Source organism: Mustelus asterias, chromosome 4 (genome assembly GCF_964213995.1).
Source record: "Mustelus asterias chromosome 4, sMusAst1.hap1.1, whole genome shotgun sequence".
NCBI lineage: Eukaryota > Metazoa > Chordata > Chondrichthyes > Carcharhiniformes > Triakidae > Mustelus > Mustelus asterias.
The window spans coordinates 52,357,284-52,373,524 of NC_135804.1; the positions used below are offsets into that span (position 1 = coordinate 52,357,284).

General features: G+C 44.7%; 1 protein-coding gene across 1 annotated transcript in view; it reads right to left on the minus strand.

The window, feature by feature from the left end:
* nlrc5 (NLR family, CARD domain containing 5) overlaps positions 1 to 14,943 on the minus strand; it is a 191,942-nt gene extending 176,999 nt beyond the window's left edge. Inside the window, exon 1 of the mRNA XM_078211022.1 lies at positions 14,766 to 14,943. The gene's annotated coding sequence lies outside the window, so the exon portion shown is untranslated. The remainder of the gene's footprint in view (positions 1 to 14,765) is intronic.
* Between the last annotated feature and the right edge of the window lie 1,298 nt (positions 14,944 to 16,241).

Here is a 16,241-nt window from a genome sequence, read left to right on the forward strand (position 1 = left end):
ACAATCTCAATTTCTCTTGTCTCTCTCTATGTAACTGAAGCTCTCCATCACTTGTACCATTCTACCTCTGCATCTCCTCTGAAAGTTTGGCATTCTTAAAGTGCAGAATTGGCACAAGATTCCAACTGGGTTGACTAGAATTTTCTTGCTTTTGCACGCTATGGGTGGGATTTTACAGCCTCACTCATCCCGAAACTATAAAATCCCGCCCAAGGTCAACGGATCTTCCCGTTGTCCACCCCTCGTCCGCTCCGATTCCCGTGGTGGGTGGGGTGGTAAAATTCCAGCCTTTGCAGCTATGTGTAAAAGAAAGGATCCAGACGCCTTATATCAGTCTTCTCAACCTGTCTGCTATTTTTAAAGGATGATGGTCTCTCAGCTCCTGCACCCCCTTTAAAACATTACCACTTAGTTCATATTACTAGCCCTCATTCTTCCTAATTAAATGAATCACTCCTGCTCTCTGATTAATCTCTATCTGCCACGTCATCCCATTTCGCCAGTCTGCCTCTTGTCATCCTAAAGAATGTTACAATCCTCCTCACTGTTTACTTGCTAAGTTTCGTATCATTGGCAAACTGAAATTGTGCCCTTTATACCCAAGTCCAGGTCATTTGTATAAATTTTAAAAAGAGCACTGATCCCCAGCAATGGCATTAGGGTTACCATTGCACACTTCCCTCCAGTGTGAAAAGCAACCATTCACTGCTATTCTCAGCTCTCTGTCCCTTAGCCAATTTCTTATCCAAGCAGCCTCTTAAATCCCTTGGGCATCATTCCCTCTAAGGTGCCCAATTGCATGGCCTGGCAGCAATTCAGAACTTACCGTACTGGGATCAAACAGGCTAATTTCCTCCTGTTCATAGAATCCCTACAGTGCAGAAAGAGGCCATTTGCCCCATCGAGTCTGCACCAACCACAATCCCACCCCGCCCTACCCCCTTATCCCTACATATTTACCCGCTAACCCCTCTAACCTACACATCTCAGGACACTAAGGGGCAATTTTAGCATGGCCAATCAACCTAACCCGCACATCTTTGGACTGTGGGAGGAAACCGGAGCACCCAGAGGAAACCCACCCAGACACGAGGAGAATGTGCAAACACCACACAGACAGTGACCCAAGCCGGGAATCGAACCCAGGTCCCTGGAGCTGTGAAGCAGCAGGGCTAACCACTGTGCTACCGTGCCGCCCCTTGTATGTTGTATGGGGATCAAAGATTGACAGGTTAAAGAGCAGATAGCTTGTGTACAGACTACACAAGTCTGTGAAAAAGTGAAACCAACCGACATTTGCTTTTCAGGTAAAAGCAAATTACTGCGGATGCTGGAATCGGAAACAAAACCAGAAAATGCTGGAAAATCGCAGCAGATCTGACAGCATCTGTGCAGAGAGAACAGAGCGAATGTTTGAAGTCGGAATGGAGAGTCTGATGAAGGGTCACCCAGGCTAGAAACGTTAGTTCTGTTCTCTCTCCACAGATGCTGTCTGATCTGCTGAGATATCCTGGTTATCCTGAGAGATATTTCTGGTTTTGTTCACTTTATAGATGTGCACATTAGCACTCTTAAAGGGACCATGCACTGCAACAAACAGGCCATTTGCAGTGAAAATAAATTATAGGGAACATTACCTTGGGCTTCAACTTTGGTAACGTGTCTTTTATGTGATACTTTATTAAGCACCTTAAAATAATTCATATACACAGCAGCAACTGCACTACTCTCATCAATTATCTCTATTATGTTAAAGAACTCAGTCAAGTTAATCAAATATTATTTTTCTTTTACAATTCTGTGCAGGTTGTCATTTATTAACTCATATGTTTCTCAATGTCAATTAATTGTGGCCTGGATTTGTGTCTCTGATTTCCCCACCACTGATTTAGGCTGCCTTGCCTGTACTTACAGTCTTTAACCCTCTTCCTTTTTTGAGCAGAGATGTAACATTCACAACCCTGCATTCATCAACTCCCTTTTTCTAAAAAAGGATTGGAATGTTCAAAGCTTCCTCAATTTCTGCCCTTACATCCAGCAACAACTTAGGCGGCAACCCACTCAGGCCACCTAACATTTCTACTTTGAGTATTACAAAGCACCTCCTTTATTTGTATCCTTTCCAATTTCTCTGCTGCCTCCCCGCTCCCCCCTCCCGCCACAACTGTCAAATGGTATCTGTCTCCGTTCACAGTGAAAATGAAAGTTCACTCATTTAGTATCTTAGCCATGTCCTCTGTCTCCACAAGAAGATCTGTCTTTTTGGTTTGTGTTCAACCTCTTTCTCCCCGGACTATCTTTTTATTATTTATGTATATACAAAGATAAACTTTTAGTTCTCTTATATGTTACCCCTTATTCTATTCCCTCTGCCTCTCTTATTCCCATTTTTACTTTTTTCTGTGTGCTTTCTGTTTGGTTTGAACTTGTAAAACTCTTTACGCAGTTTCATTTTAACCTCCATGCCTTTAGTCATCCAGGAAGCTCTAACTTTGGATGCTGTTTCTTTTTGGCCTCGTGGAGTCTGTATCCAAACTGTCTGTTCTTTGACCTGTCAATCTTTTATCACTTTATAACTCAAGGAAATTAGCCCTTCTTTAGCTGACTGTTGAATGTTTCGTGTTCTTTCCCAAAACTACACAAAAACCTAGTGATATAGTTATCACAAGAGCATGGGCTCAAATCCCACTGTGGCATTTTGAGAAGATTTTAAAATTTGGATATAGAAAGCTAGTGTCAGTAAAAATGACCACAAAGCTGTCCATTCTTAAACCCAACCATTTCACTGAAGTCCCTCAGCAATCAACTATGTTTAGCCAGTCTGATTTACATATACGTTCAGCGCCATACCATCAGAACTGACTCTTACCTGCCTTCTGAAGGAGGTCCAGTGAGTTATTCAGTTGTATCAAATGGGGGAAGGCCACCACTAGCTTCCCAAGCTAACTAGGGATGGACAATAAAAGGCTGATCTTGCCAGCAATGTCCACACCCTCAGGATGAAATTTTAATAAGCCACCCACCATTTCAGGCTACCAGCTCTAAGCTGATCCCTGCTGATAGAATCAAAGAATCCCTACAGAGCAGAAGAAGGCCATTGGGCCCATTGAGTCTGCACCGACAACAATCCCACCTAGGCCCTATCCCTGTAACTGCAAATATTTACCCCGCTAACCGATACATCCCGGGACACTAAGGGGCAATTTAGTCTGGCCAATGTACCTAATCCACACATCTTTGGACTGTGGGAGGAAACCAGAGCACCTGGAGGAAACCCACGCAGACACGGGGAGAACACAGACATTGAGCATAGCCGGGAATTGAACCCGGGTCCCTGGATCTGTGAGGCAGCAGTGCTAACCACTGTGCCACTGTGCCACCCTTTTTATAAACCCAGTTATCAAAAAGCACATTGAAGGGCTCCCATGTTCATTCATCATCTAGTTTTTACTCCCTGTTTTGTCCTTCTTTGCTATATCTCTTTGTCACATGACCCTTTATGATACTGGGAACTCCTGATGCATGCACTCACAGGGTATAACTTATATCCTGCCTTCCCAAAAAGTATCGAGGTATAAATTCTGGACATTCATCATTGATGGGTACAAAACTGATCTAACTTACAGGGTAAATCCAATTCAAGCTTTACCAGACTGGGAGAGGGAAATCACGTCTAACCAATTTATTGGAGTTCTTTGAAGAAGTAACATCTGCTGTGGATAAAGGGGAACCAGTGGATGTACTGTACCTAGATTTCCAGAAAGCATTTGATGAGGTGCCACATCAAAGGTTATTGCAGAAAATAAAAGCTCATGGTGTGAGATTAACATCTTGGCATGGATAAAAGATTAGCTAGCTAACAGGAAACAGAGAGTAGGCATAAATGGGTCTTTTGCTGGTTGGCAGGATGTGACGAGTGGTGTGCCACAGAGATCAGTGCTAGGGTCTCAACGTTTTATAATTTATATAAATGACTTGGATGAAGGGACTGAAGGTGTGGCTGCTATATTTGCCAAAGATGTAAAGAGGTTACAAAGGACATAAATAGGTTAAGTGAGTGGGCAAACATCTAGCAAATGGAGCATAAGGTGAGAAAACTTGAAATTGTCCATTTTGACAGGAAAAATAAAAAAGCATATTATCTAAATAGTGAGAGATTGCCAAACTCAAGGATACAGAGGGATCTGGGTGTCCTAGTGCATGAATTGCAAAAGGTTAGTATACAGGTGCAGCAAATAATTAGGAAAGCTAATAGAACATCATTATTTATTGCGAGGGGAATTGAATACAAAAACGTAGGAAGGTTATGCTTCAGTTACACAGGGCATTAGTGAGACCACATCTGGAGTGCTATGTGTGGTACTGGTCCACTTATTTAAGGAAGGATGTAAATGCATTGGAAGCAGTTCAGAGAAGGTTTACTAGACTAATACCTGGAATGGGAGGATTGCCTTATGAGGAAAGATTGGACGGGGCGAGGCTTGTATCTGCTGGAAGTGTCTCCAGCTGCACCTCCTGGAAGCCCAGGTTCTGGAACTGGAGCAGCAGATGGGGACACTGCAGAGCATCCATGAGGTGGAGAGTATCTTGGATAGCAATTACAGACAGGTGGTCACACCGCAGGCTAAGACTCCAGGAAGAAAATGGGTGACCACCAGGCAGAGTAAGTGGACTAGACAGGCAGTGCAGGCCATTCCCCTGCAAAACAGATATACCGCTTTCGATACTGTTTGGGGGGAATGGCCTCTCAGGAGAAAGCAGCCAAATTTGTCGCACCACGATTGGCACTGCTGCACAGGAGAGGAGTAAACTGTGTGTGAATGCTATAGTTATAAGGGATTAATTGTAAGGGTAATAGGTAGACGTTTCTGTGGTGCAAAAGAGACTCCAGGATAGTATGTTGCCTCCCTGGTGCTAAGGTCAAGGCTGTTTCAGAGCAGTTGCAGGATATTCTGCCGGGGAGGGTGAACAGCCAGTGGTCATGTACACATTGGTACAAACGACATAGGTTAAAAAAGGGATGAGACCCTAAAAGCAGAATAGAAGAAGTTAGGAAGTAAGATCAAAAATAAGACCTCAAAGGCAGTGATCTCAGGATTATTGCCAGTGCCATGTGCTAGTCAGAACAGAAGTAGCAGGATATACCAGATGAATATGTGGCTGAATAGATGGTGTGAGCGGGAGGGTTTCAGATCCTTGGGACATTGGGATTGGTTCTGAGGGAAGTGGGACCAGTACAAACTGGAGTGGTTTGCAGGACCAGGACTAATGTCCTAGGGGGAGTATTTGCGAGAGTGGTTGTGGAAGGTTTAAACTAAAATGACAGGGGAATGGGAACCTATGCAAGGAGTCAGAGGAGGGGGAATCAAGGACAAGAACAAAAGACAGAAGGGGGACTAAGAAAGGAGATCAGCAGAGAAACCAAGGGCCAAAAATCAATCAGAGCCACAGTGAAAAATAGTGGGAACAGGACAACGGATGTTAAAAAGACAAGCCTTCGGGCTTTGTGCCTTAATGCACAGAGTATTCACAATAAAGTGGATGCAAATAGATGTAAACGGGTATGAAATAGGCAGGATTAAAGAAACATCACAGCAGGGTGACCAGGGATGGGAACTGAGACATCCAGGGGTATTCAATATTTAGGAAGGACAGACAAAAAGGAAAAGGCAGTGAAGTTGCACTGCTGATTAAAGAGGAAATGAATGCAATAGTGAGGAAGGATATTAGCTCTGGCAATGTGAAATCTGTGTAGGTAGAGCTGAGAAACACCAAGGGCCAAAAAAATTAGTGAGACTTGTCTCAAATTGGTAACAATACCATAGGGGCAGAATTCCTGGAATGTATACGGGATAGTTTTTCTGGACCAATATGCTCAGGGATCAATTAGAGAACAGGCCACCCTGGACAGTGTAATGAGAAAGGAACAATTGACAATCCAGTTGTCTGAGGCTCCTTGGGGATAAGCAACCACAATATAATAGAATTTTTCATTAAGATGGAGAATGATGTAGTCAATTCTGAGACTAGGGTCCTGAATCGAAGTAGAGGAAAGTACAATGCTGTGAGGCACAAGTTGGCTATGATAGATTAGGGAATGTTACTTAAAGGGATGACAAACATTTAAAAAGCACATGGGTGAACTGCAACAATTGTTCATTCCTGTGGCTTACAAGGGATAGATTAGACATGGTGTTAGATCTAAGGAAGCAGCATACAAATTGCCAGAAAAAAAACAACAGACGTGAGGATTGGGAGCAGGTTAGAATCAGCAAAGGAGGATCAAAGGACTGATTAAGAAGAAGAAAATAGAGTATGAGAGTAAGTTTGTGGGGATCATAAACACTGACTGTAATAGTTTCTATAGGCATGTGAGGAGAAAAAGATTGGTGAAGATAAATGTAGGTCCCTTACTGTCAGAATCAGGGGAATTTATAATGGGGAAGAAATAAATGGCTGACTAACTAAACACATACTTTGGTTCTGATTTCACAAAGAAGGACACAATTAATGTACCGGAAATGTTGGTGAAAACAGGGTTTAGTGAGAGGGAGGAACTGAAGGAAATCAGTATTAGTTGGGAAATGGTGTTGGGGAAATTGATGCAATTGAAGGCCAATAAATTCCCAGGACCCGATAATCTACATCCCAGAGTTCTTAAGGAAGTGCCTCCAGAAATAATGAATGCGCTGGTGGTCATATTCCATGATTCTATAAACTCTGGAATAGTTCCTACAGATTGGAGGCTGGCTAGTGTAAGCCCACTATTTAAAAAGGGAGGTAAAGGGAAAACAGGAAATTATTAGTCAGCCTGACATCAGTAGTGGAGAAAATGCTTAGAGTCATGATAAAAGATTTAATAGCAGAGCACTTGGTAAACAGTGGCAGCAACGGACAGAGTCAGCATAGATTTATGAAAGGGAAATCATACTTGACAAATCAACTGGAATTCTTTGCGGATGTAACTAGTAGTGTTGATGAAGGGGAGCCTGTGGATGTCATTTATTTGGATGTTCAGAAGACTTTCGACAATGTCCCACATAAGAGATTATCATGTAAAATTAAAGCGCATGGGATTGGGGGTAGTCTATTGAGATGGATAGAAAACATGGTTGACAGACAGGAAACAAAGAGTAGAAATAAACAATCTTTTTTCCAAGTGGCAGGTAGTGATTAGTGGAGCACCACAGGGATGAGTGATAGGACCCCAGCTATTCACAATGTACATTAATAATTCAGATGAGGGAACTAAATACCTCCAAATTTGCAGATGACACAAAGCTGAGTGGGAGGGTGAGCTGTGAGGAGGATGCAGAGATGCCTCAATGTGATTTGGACAAGTTGAGTGAGTTTGCACATTCTCCCCGTGTCTGCATGGGTTTCCTCCGAGTGCTCCAGTTTCCTCCCACACTCCAAAGATGTGCAGGTTAGGTGAATTGGCCATGCTAAATTCTCCCTCAGAATACCCAAACATGCGCCGGAGTGGGGTGACTAGGCGATTTTCACAGTAACTTCATTGCAGTGTATATGTAAGGTGGAGAACATTCCCCTGTCTACATCAACGGGGATGAAGTAGAAAGGATCGAGAGCTTCAAGTTTTTAGGTGTCCAGATCACCAGCAACCTGTCCTGGTCCCCCCATGCTGACACTATCGTTAAGAAAGCCCACCAATGCCTCTACTTTCTCAGAAGACTAAGGAAATTTGGCATGTCAGCTTCGACTCTCACCAACTTTTACAGATGCGCCATAGAAAGCATTCTTTCTGGTTGTATCACAGCTTGGTACGGCTCCTGCTCTGCTGCAAGAAACTACAAAGGGTCGTGAATGAAGTCCAGTCCATAATGCAAACCAGCCTCCCATTCATTCACGCTGTCTACACTTCCCGCTGCCTTGGAAATGCATGACAAATTCAGGATAATGTGAATAAATGTGAGTTTATCCACTTTAGTAGCAAAAACAAGAAGGCAGATTATTATCTGTATGGCTATAGATTGAGAGAGGGGAATGTGCAAAGAGACCTGGGTGTCCTTGTACAGTAAGAAGTCTCACAACACCAGGTTAAAGTCCAACAGGTTTATTTGGTAGCAAATACCATAAGCTTTCGGAGCACAGCTCCTTCATCAGATGGAGTGGATATCTGTTCTCAAACAGTGCAAACAGACACAGAAATCAAATTACAGAATACTGATTAGAATGCAAATCTCTACAGCCAGCCAGGTCTTAAATGTACAGACAATCTGGGTGGAGGGAGCATTCAACACAGGTTAAAGAGATGTTAAAGAGCTGAGCAGAAACTGATAGCCAAGTTCCGCACACATGAGGATGGCCTAAACAGGGATGTTGGATTTATGTCACATTATCAGTAACCCCCACAGCTTGCCTCCTGGACTTGCAGAATTTCACTAGCTGTTCTGTCTGGAGACAATACACATCTCTTTAACCTGTGTTGAATGCTCCCTCCACCCACATTGTCTGTACATTTAAGACCTGGCTGGCTGTAGAGATTTGCATTCTAATCAGTATTCTGTAATTTGATTTCTGTGTCTGTTTGCACTGTTTGAGAACAGATATCCACTCCATCTGACGAAGGAGCTGTGCTCCGAAAGCTTATAGTATTTGCTACCAAATAAACCTGTTGGACTTTAACCTGGTGTTGTCAGACTTCTTACTGTGCTTACCCCAGTCCAACGCCGGCATCTCCACATCATGTCCTTGTACACCAGTCACTGAAGATAAGCATGCAGGTGACACAGGCAGTAAAAAAGGCAAATGGTATGTTGGCTTTCTTAACAAGGGAATTGAAGACAGGAGCAGGGATGTCTTGCCGCAATTATACAGGGCCTTGGTGAGGCCACACCTGGAATATTGTGTACAATTTTAGTCTCCTTATCTGAGGAAGAATGTTCTTGCTATAGAGGGAGTACAGTGAAGGTTTACCAGGCTTATTCCTGGGATGGCGGATGAGGAGAGACTGAGTCTGTTAGATTATGTTCGCTAGAGTTCAGAAGAATGAGGGGAGATCTCATAGAAATGGGGTGGCACAGTGGCACGGTGCTGCAGTCCCTGCCTCACAGCGCCAGGGACCCGAGTCCAATTCCCAGCTTGGGTCACTGTGCGGAGTTTGCACATTCTCTCCGTGTCTGCGTGGGTTTCCTCCGGATGCTCCGGTTTCCTCCCACACTCCAAAGATGAGCAGGTTAGGTGAATTGGCCATGCTAAATTCTCCCTCAGTATACCCAAACAGGAGTGTGGCGACCAGGGGATTTTCACAGTAACTTCATGGCAGTGTAAATGTAAGCTACTTGTGACTAATAAATAAACTTTAAACCTATAAAATTCTAACAGGACTAGACAGGGTAGATGCAGGAAGGATGTTCCCGATGGTCGGTGGAGTCCAGAACCAGGGAACCAGTCTGAGAATGCTGGGTAAGCCATTTAGGACTGAGATGAGAAGTTTGTTCACCCAGAGAGGTAAACCTATGCAATTCTCTCCCACAGAAGGCAGTTGAGGCCAAAATATTGCATGTTTTCAAGAAGGAGCTAGATACAGCTCTTTGGGCCAAAGGATAAGGGGAGGAAGCAAGAACAGGTTACTGAGTTAGATGATCAGTCATGATCATAATGAATGGCGGAAAGACTCGAAGGGCTGAATGGCCTACTCCTGCTCCTATTTTCTATGAGCCAGATTCTCCAACCTCACCCACAGCTGTGATTCTCCAGTTCCGTTGCAGTGAAGGGAGATTTGGCTGACCGCCAAATTCTCTGTTCTCGCTGGCAGCGGTGGTGGGTTGTGAATGGCTGGAGAATTCTGGTCAATGTTTCTATGTTTCCAGGCACAGTACTGCAGTGGCTGGAAGCGGTACTGCAGCAGTGTGCCTGAGCCTAAGTCCCAACACTTCAGGTAAGTACCAGGGATCCCAATAGCAGGAGGGTATGGGATGCCATGGAGGGGTCGGTAGTGGGGAGGGGGGCGGGGGGGTTGGATCTCTGTGTCGAGGGGGGATTGGGAAGCTGGAGTTCCCAGGTCTCTGAGAGGAAGGCACTCTAAATAAAAAGGGACCTTCCCCCCTTCCTGCCCGAGATGGGGGGGACGGTGAGTGAAGACCCTGGTACAACCGATGTCCACCAGCCTACAAATTGAGGCTGAGGGGGAAAAGATCCTTAAATGGCTATTAAGTGGCCACTTATGGGTCTTAATAGGGTCGAGGGTCGGCTTCCCATCCGAGGCCCTGCCTGCCCCAACATAAAATTGCATCTGAGTCAGGCGGGCAAGATCCCCAAGGGAATCCCATCCATGTAATTTTACACTCTCCCCTCGCCTCAGGACCTGCTGGCATTGCGGGCAATGGCCGGGGAGGGGAGGGGCGTAACATTCTGGCCATCGAACTTTTCAGAATAGAGAAATTTGACATTTCACAAATATAAAACTAGTTTTTCAGGGCCAGAGGAGTTTTTCAACAGTAATTAAAACCTCAGTGTGCCATTAAAATTTCAACTACAAATTGGAACTTCAACAAGCTGTAACTTTCCCAACGGTTTTTACAGTTAGACTAATAGCTTGAAAATGAAAGTTCTCTTCAGTTCATTGATTTCTGTTTGCTTTAAAACTTCTAGATTTCTGCATTCAACTGTGCATTTGCAGACACCAGAGTTTGCTTTCAGTTTCAGAGGAGCAACGATTGTGGATGAAAAAAGTTTTGCCATCATTGCTACCACTAAATCCAGGCCACTATCTCTCAGACCTCTTATCATCCTACTTGCTCCTTTTGCAATCTCTTTATCCTTTTTATAAAATGGAGATCAGCACTGTTCAAAGCATTGCAAGTGTGATCCAGCCAAGGTTAAACTGAGGTCCTACCTGCCCAGTCAGGTGGATGTAAAAGGTGCCATCACATTCTTTGAAGAAAAGTTTATCCAGTGTCCTGGTCAATATTTATCCCTTAACCAACATAACTAAAACATATGTAATAAATTGCATTTTAAAAGTACTTCACTAACTTAGGGCGGCACAGGAGCACAGTGGTTAGCACTGCTGCCTCACAGTGCTAGGGACCCGGGTTTGATTGGGTGACTGTGTGGAGTTTGCACATTCTCCCCGTGTCTCCGAGGGACGCAATCACTGGGGGTGGGGGGAACCTGCTGCCACGCTGCATAGGGATCAGTGGGACCAGTGGCAAAGGGAGGGAAGGAGATGATCGGGGCTGGCCATCAGATCAGAAGTCCAGCAATGCAGGGTCACAGGCCTGGCCAGCAATCTAAGGCCAGCAATCTAAGGCTGGCAATGTGGGGCCATTGCGCACGCGCGATCTCAGCAGCGACAGATCGTCGCATGCACAGTGGCCCGCTCAGCACTATGCTGCCGGCCTCTCGGACAGGAATAGGCCCCGCCCCCTGATTTCCAGTGTGAATCTTGCTGGGGCCACTCTGCAGTGCTCAGAATGTGGGAGATTCAGTCTGAAAATCATGCTAAAAACATCGATGGGAGTTACTCCAGTTTTCATGCAAATTCGGTACTTAGAATGTTTTGAGGAGAATCGCCCCCTATTTCTCTCTCTCTTCATCCCTTTTTTGTTTAGTTGCCATGGTGAGATTTAAACTGAAATCTCTAGATCTGTTATCTGGATTGCTACTCCAGTAAGCATATTCACTCTGCTACCGTAACTAGCATAGAGCTCCAGTATTCAGACAGTGCTTATGTGTGCACTCACTCAGAAACTGAACACCAGGTCATTGTCAGCTCCTTCCCTCATGCATATGAGAAAATAGGCCTTTCACTAAACACCAAGGAAGCAAAGGTCCTCTTCCAAGCAGTACTCACAGCACAACATCCCTCTCCCCCCCATTGTGGACCATTTTCCATATCTTGGGAGCCTCCCCTTGTGAAGGCAAAGATGACAAAGTTTGGCCAGGATTTTCTGGCCACCGAGATCTTGCTGTCCCACCGGAGGACAACGGACTTTTGGCTGGCCTGTCACAGCCTCCATGGTGGATCCCACAATGGCAGGGTTGGAAAATTCCGGCTTTCATCATTGCCTCCAATGTGTCAGTACAGCCTTCAGCCACCTCAGGAAAAGAGCATTTGAGAACCAGGACCTCCAACCCAACACTAAGGTCATGGTTTAGTGGGCAGCAGGGATCTTCACACTCCAAATGCTTCAGAGACTTGGATAACCTACAGCAATCACTGGAGAATTACTACCAGTTGTGCCTTCACAAGATCCTCCAAATCCAGTGGCATAGGGGAGGTGATGTCCTAGTGGTATTATCACTAGTCTATTAATCCAGAAACTCAGTTAATGTTCTGGGGACCCGGGTTTGAATCCCACCGCAGCAGATGGTGGAATTTGAATTCAATAAAAGAAATCTGGAATTAAGAATCTACTGATGGCCATGAAACCATTATTGATGGTCAGGAAACCCCATCTGGTTCACTAATATCATTTAGGGAAGGAAATTCACTGCCCTTACCTGGTCTGGGCTACATGTGTCTCCAGAGCCACAGCAATGTGGTTGACCTTCAACTGCCCTCTGAATTGGCCTAGCAACCACTCAGCTCAAGGGCGACTATGGATGGGTAATAAATGCTACCCAGCCAAGTGACGCCCATGTCTCACAAATTAATAAAAAAAAGAACAAGGGTCCATCAGCAGCATCCTCTCCCAAACCAACTTGCCCAGCATTGAGGTGCTAATCACTCAAAACCAGCTCCCCAGGGCAGGACGTACTGTTTATGTGCCTGACACGTGTTTACTGAGGCAACTGCTGTGCTCAGAACTCAGTCACAGCAGGAGACTCTCAGGAGGACAGTGGAAATGCTTCAGAGATGTCCTCAGAGCATCCCTGAAGAGATCAAACATCCCCACCGACTCATGGATGTCTCCGGTTTATCACTGACCAAAATGGAGAAGGTTTATTCAGGAAGGCACCAAAAGCATGGAGAGACTTTTTCTGTATTTTTAATTTTTTTTGCTCCATCCTTAAAGTTACAAAACCAACGCTCAGAATGGATCGGGGTAACCCATTCCTTTCTTCCTTCCAAAACCAAATTCAAATTCCAATTGATAATCCCCACAAGAGAGACAAACAAGATCCAAGCTGACAAGGTGAGGCATTGCACCCCATCTTGGGCTTGTTCCGACGCTTGGTCTTAGCCAAAAGGCCAGGAAACACATGGAGAGACTTCATCAGGAATGTGCAAAGGCAATGTGGTGGTGACAGAGGGAGTATTCAAACCCCTAAGCAACTCAGTCAGGTTGGCTGAGCAGTCTAAGGAGCTGTGTTCAGGTTGCAGTCTCTTCTGGAGGCGTGGATTTGAATCCCACCCCTGACAATTTTGTGGGTACAGTAAGAAGTCTCACAACACCAGGTTAAAGTCCAATAGGTTTATTTGGTAGCAAAAGCCACTAGCTTTCAGAGCGCTGCCCCACGGCATCTCCACATCATGACTACCATCGACATCGCACGGCATCTCCACATCAATTTTGTGGGTACCATGGTGGCACAGTGGTTAGCACTGCTGCCTCACAGCGCCAGGAACCTGGGTTCAGTTCCGGCCTCAGGTCACTGTCTGTGTGGAGTTTGCACATTCTCCCCATGTCTGCATGGGTTTCCTCCGGGTGCTCCAATTTCCTCCCACAGTCCAAAGATGTGCGGGTTAGGTTGATTGGCCATGTTAAATTGATACTAGCGTCAGGGGATTAGCAGGGTAAATATGTGGAGTTACGGGAATAGAACCTGGGTGGGATTGTGGTCGGTGCAGACTCGATGGGCCGAATGGCCTCCTTCTGCACTGTAAGGATCATAAGACCATAAGACCATAAGACATAGGAGCGGAAGTAAGGCCATTCGGCCCATCGAGTCCACTCCACCATTCAATCATGGTTGATTTCAACTCCATTTACCCGCTCTCTCCCCATAGCCCTTAATTCCTATGATTCTATCCAACCCTTCAAGCATCACCCTGCCTGTCCTGTGGCAGAGGCTGCAGATCGCACTTTGGATTATCAGCCATTTCAGAACCCATCCAACTGGACTGGAAGCAAGTCATCCTCCACCCAGAAGGACTGTCTAATAAGAAAGATATCTTAATAAATATTCGAATTTTCACTTCCTGCTTCAGGCTGCATGGCCCGGTATAGATTCTTCAATCTGATAAATTGAAGAGATGTACAGTTGTTTGCCCTAATCACCCTTTGGTCCTAGATTCACCGCAGAGCGCTGTTCTCAGAGGGATTCCCAATTACCTTGGAGTTATGTAACAAGTCGGCGATTCTGAAAGTCCTGACCGGAGTTCGATCCCGTGTGTTCACCTTACACCACTGGGGTAATGTGATAATCAGCCACAATGGCCCTTCGTTTAAACAGGGATCAGACCTCCAGATGGAGTCTCGCCTTTAAAAAAGTAATAAAACTAACAAGGAACCAAAAGACTATACATTAAATGATTAACTGAAAACTTCAGAACTACAGCGAAACTGAAACTAATGTGTTACATTATAAGACACACTCGCTGATTCTAAAAGCTTCATAAACTGTCAGATCCGCTAGAATGATACTTTTTCATGCTATAGTATTGCATTACACACATTGCAGTAAGGTGAGAATCTCCAATAACACCATTAACTGTTAAACCCGTTAAAGGAACCAGGTAAATCCGTGGAAGTTACACATTTCCGAAATCCCTTACAAGTTTCCCGGGAGTTACAGACTTCGCAACATCATTGCCCCAGTCAGGCGCCGCTCTCCCAGCATCCCAGCTTACATACCTTCCCAGTGTAACTCTCCCGTGCCGTCACCGTGCTGCTCCGTGTTAGCTTTTGTTTGAATAGTTAAGTCCAAAACGGGTGCATTTGCTGCAACCCCTTTGCTAACGACTGGGGATGGGTGAATTACCGCGAAGGGTTATAAACACGACTTCTCCCCTAATTTAGCCATGCCAAAGGCGTGGTCCAAATTCAGGGCAATCCTCGTGTAGTAAACAGATTCGCTTTCACTTGTTCTATTTTGCAATGGTTTCTGTCTTCTTTACTGTATTTCGCCGTGGTCATCTCGACTTTTGAACTACAAATGCCAGCGGTTATTTGGGCACGAGCACGTTTGAGTCGGATGTCCAATTCGAATCAAAGAATGAGCTTTTACAGATAGCTTTGAAGCTAAAAATTCAATTAACTTTCAGCTTCTATTGTCTTCTAACTCTCGTTCTCTCTATTATTCAATCTCTCTGTTGTCCCCACACCGCCTAAATTCTGCCTCCAATTTTTAACCTCCAATTTTAACCCATCTCCGTCAGTGTTAAGTCTTTCACTTCCCCATGTTGTTATTTCTCCATTGCATTGATCGGCTCTTTGTTCAGAAGTGTGACTTCGCCGCTGTGTCTGATGTTTCTTTTTATTAGTCACTGTTTATCACCACATGAAATTAGAAGCGTTTCAAGCCATTAGTTCGCTTCTCCGCGCCCCCACGCATTGGTGCTGTTTGCCGTATTTTTAAAGTTAGATTGCTATTGAAAGGATGGAAATGTGACTGTTTTGAATAGAACCATAGAAAGTTACAGCTCAGAAACAGGCCTTTTGGCCCTTCTTGTCTGTGCCGAACCATTTTTTGCCTAGTCCCACTGACCTGCACTTGGACCATATCCCTCCACACCCCTCTCATCCATGAACCCGTCCAAGTTTTTCTTAAATGTTAAAAGTTTTCTTAAAAGTTAAAAGCATTTACCACTTTATCCCGTAGCTCATTCCACACTCCCACCACTCTCTGCGTGAAGAAGCCCCCCCTAATATTCCCTTTAAACTTTTCTCCTTTCACCCTTAACCCATGCCCTCTGGTTTTTTTCTCCCCGAGCCTCAGTGGAAAAAGCCTGCTTGCATTCACTCTGTCTATACCCATCAAAATCTTGTACACCTCTATCAAATCTCCCCTCATTCTTCTACGCTCCAGGGAATAAAGTCCGTTGGGCAACCTATTCAATCTCTCTCTGTAACTCATCTTCTCAAGTCCCGACAACATCCTTGTGAACCTTCTCTGCACTCTTTCAACCTTATTTACATCCTTCCTGTAACTAGGTGACCAAAACCATACACAATACTCCAAGTTTGGCCTCACCAATGTCTTATATAACCTCCAACTTTTATTCTCGATACTCCGATTTACAAATACTCCGATTTACTCCGAATATAAATACTTTAAAATATAAATATGAACATTCAGCTGGGAGGTATTTCTATTTGTAAGCATCTTAG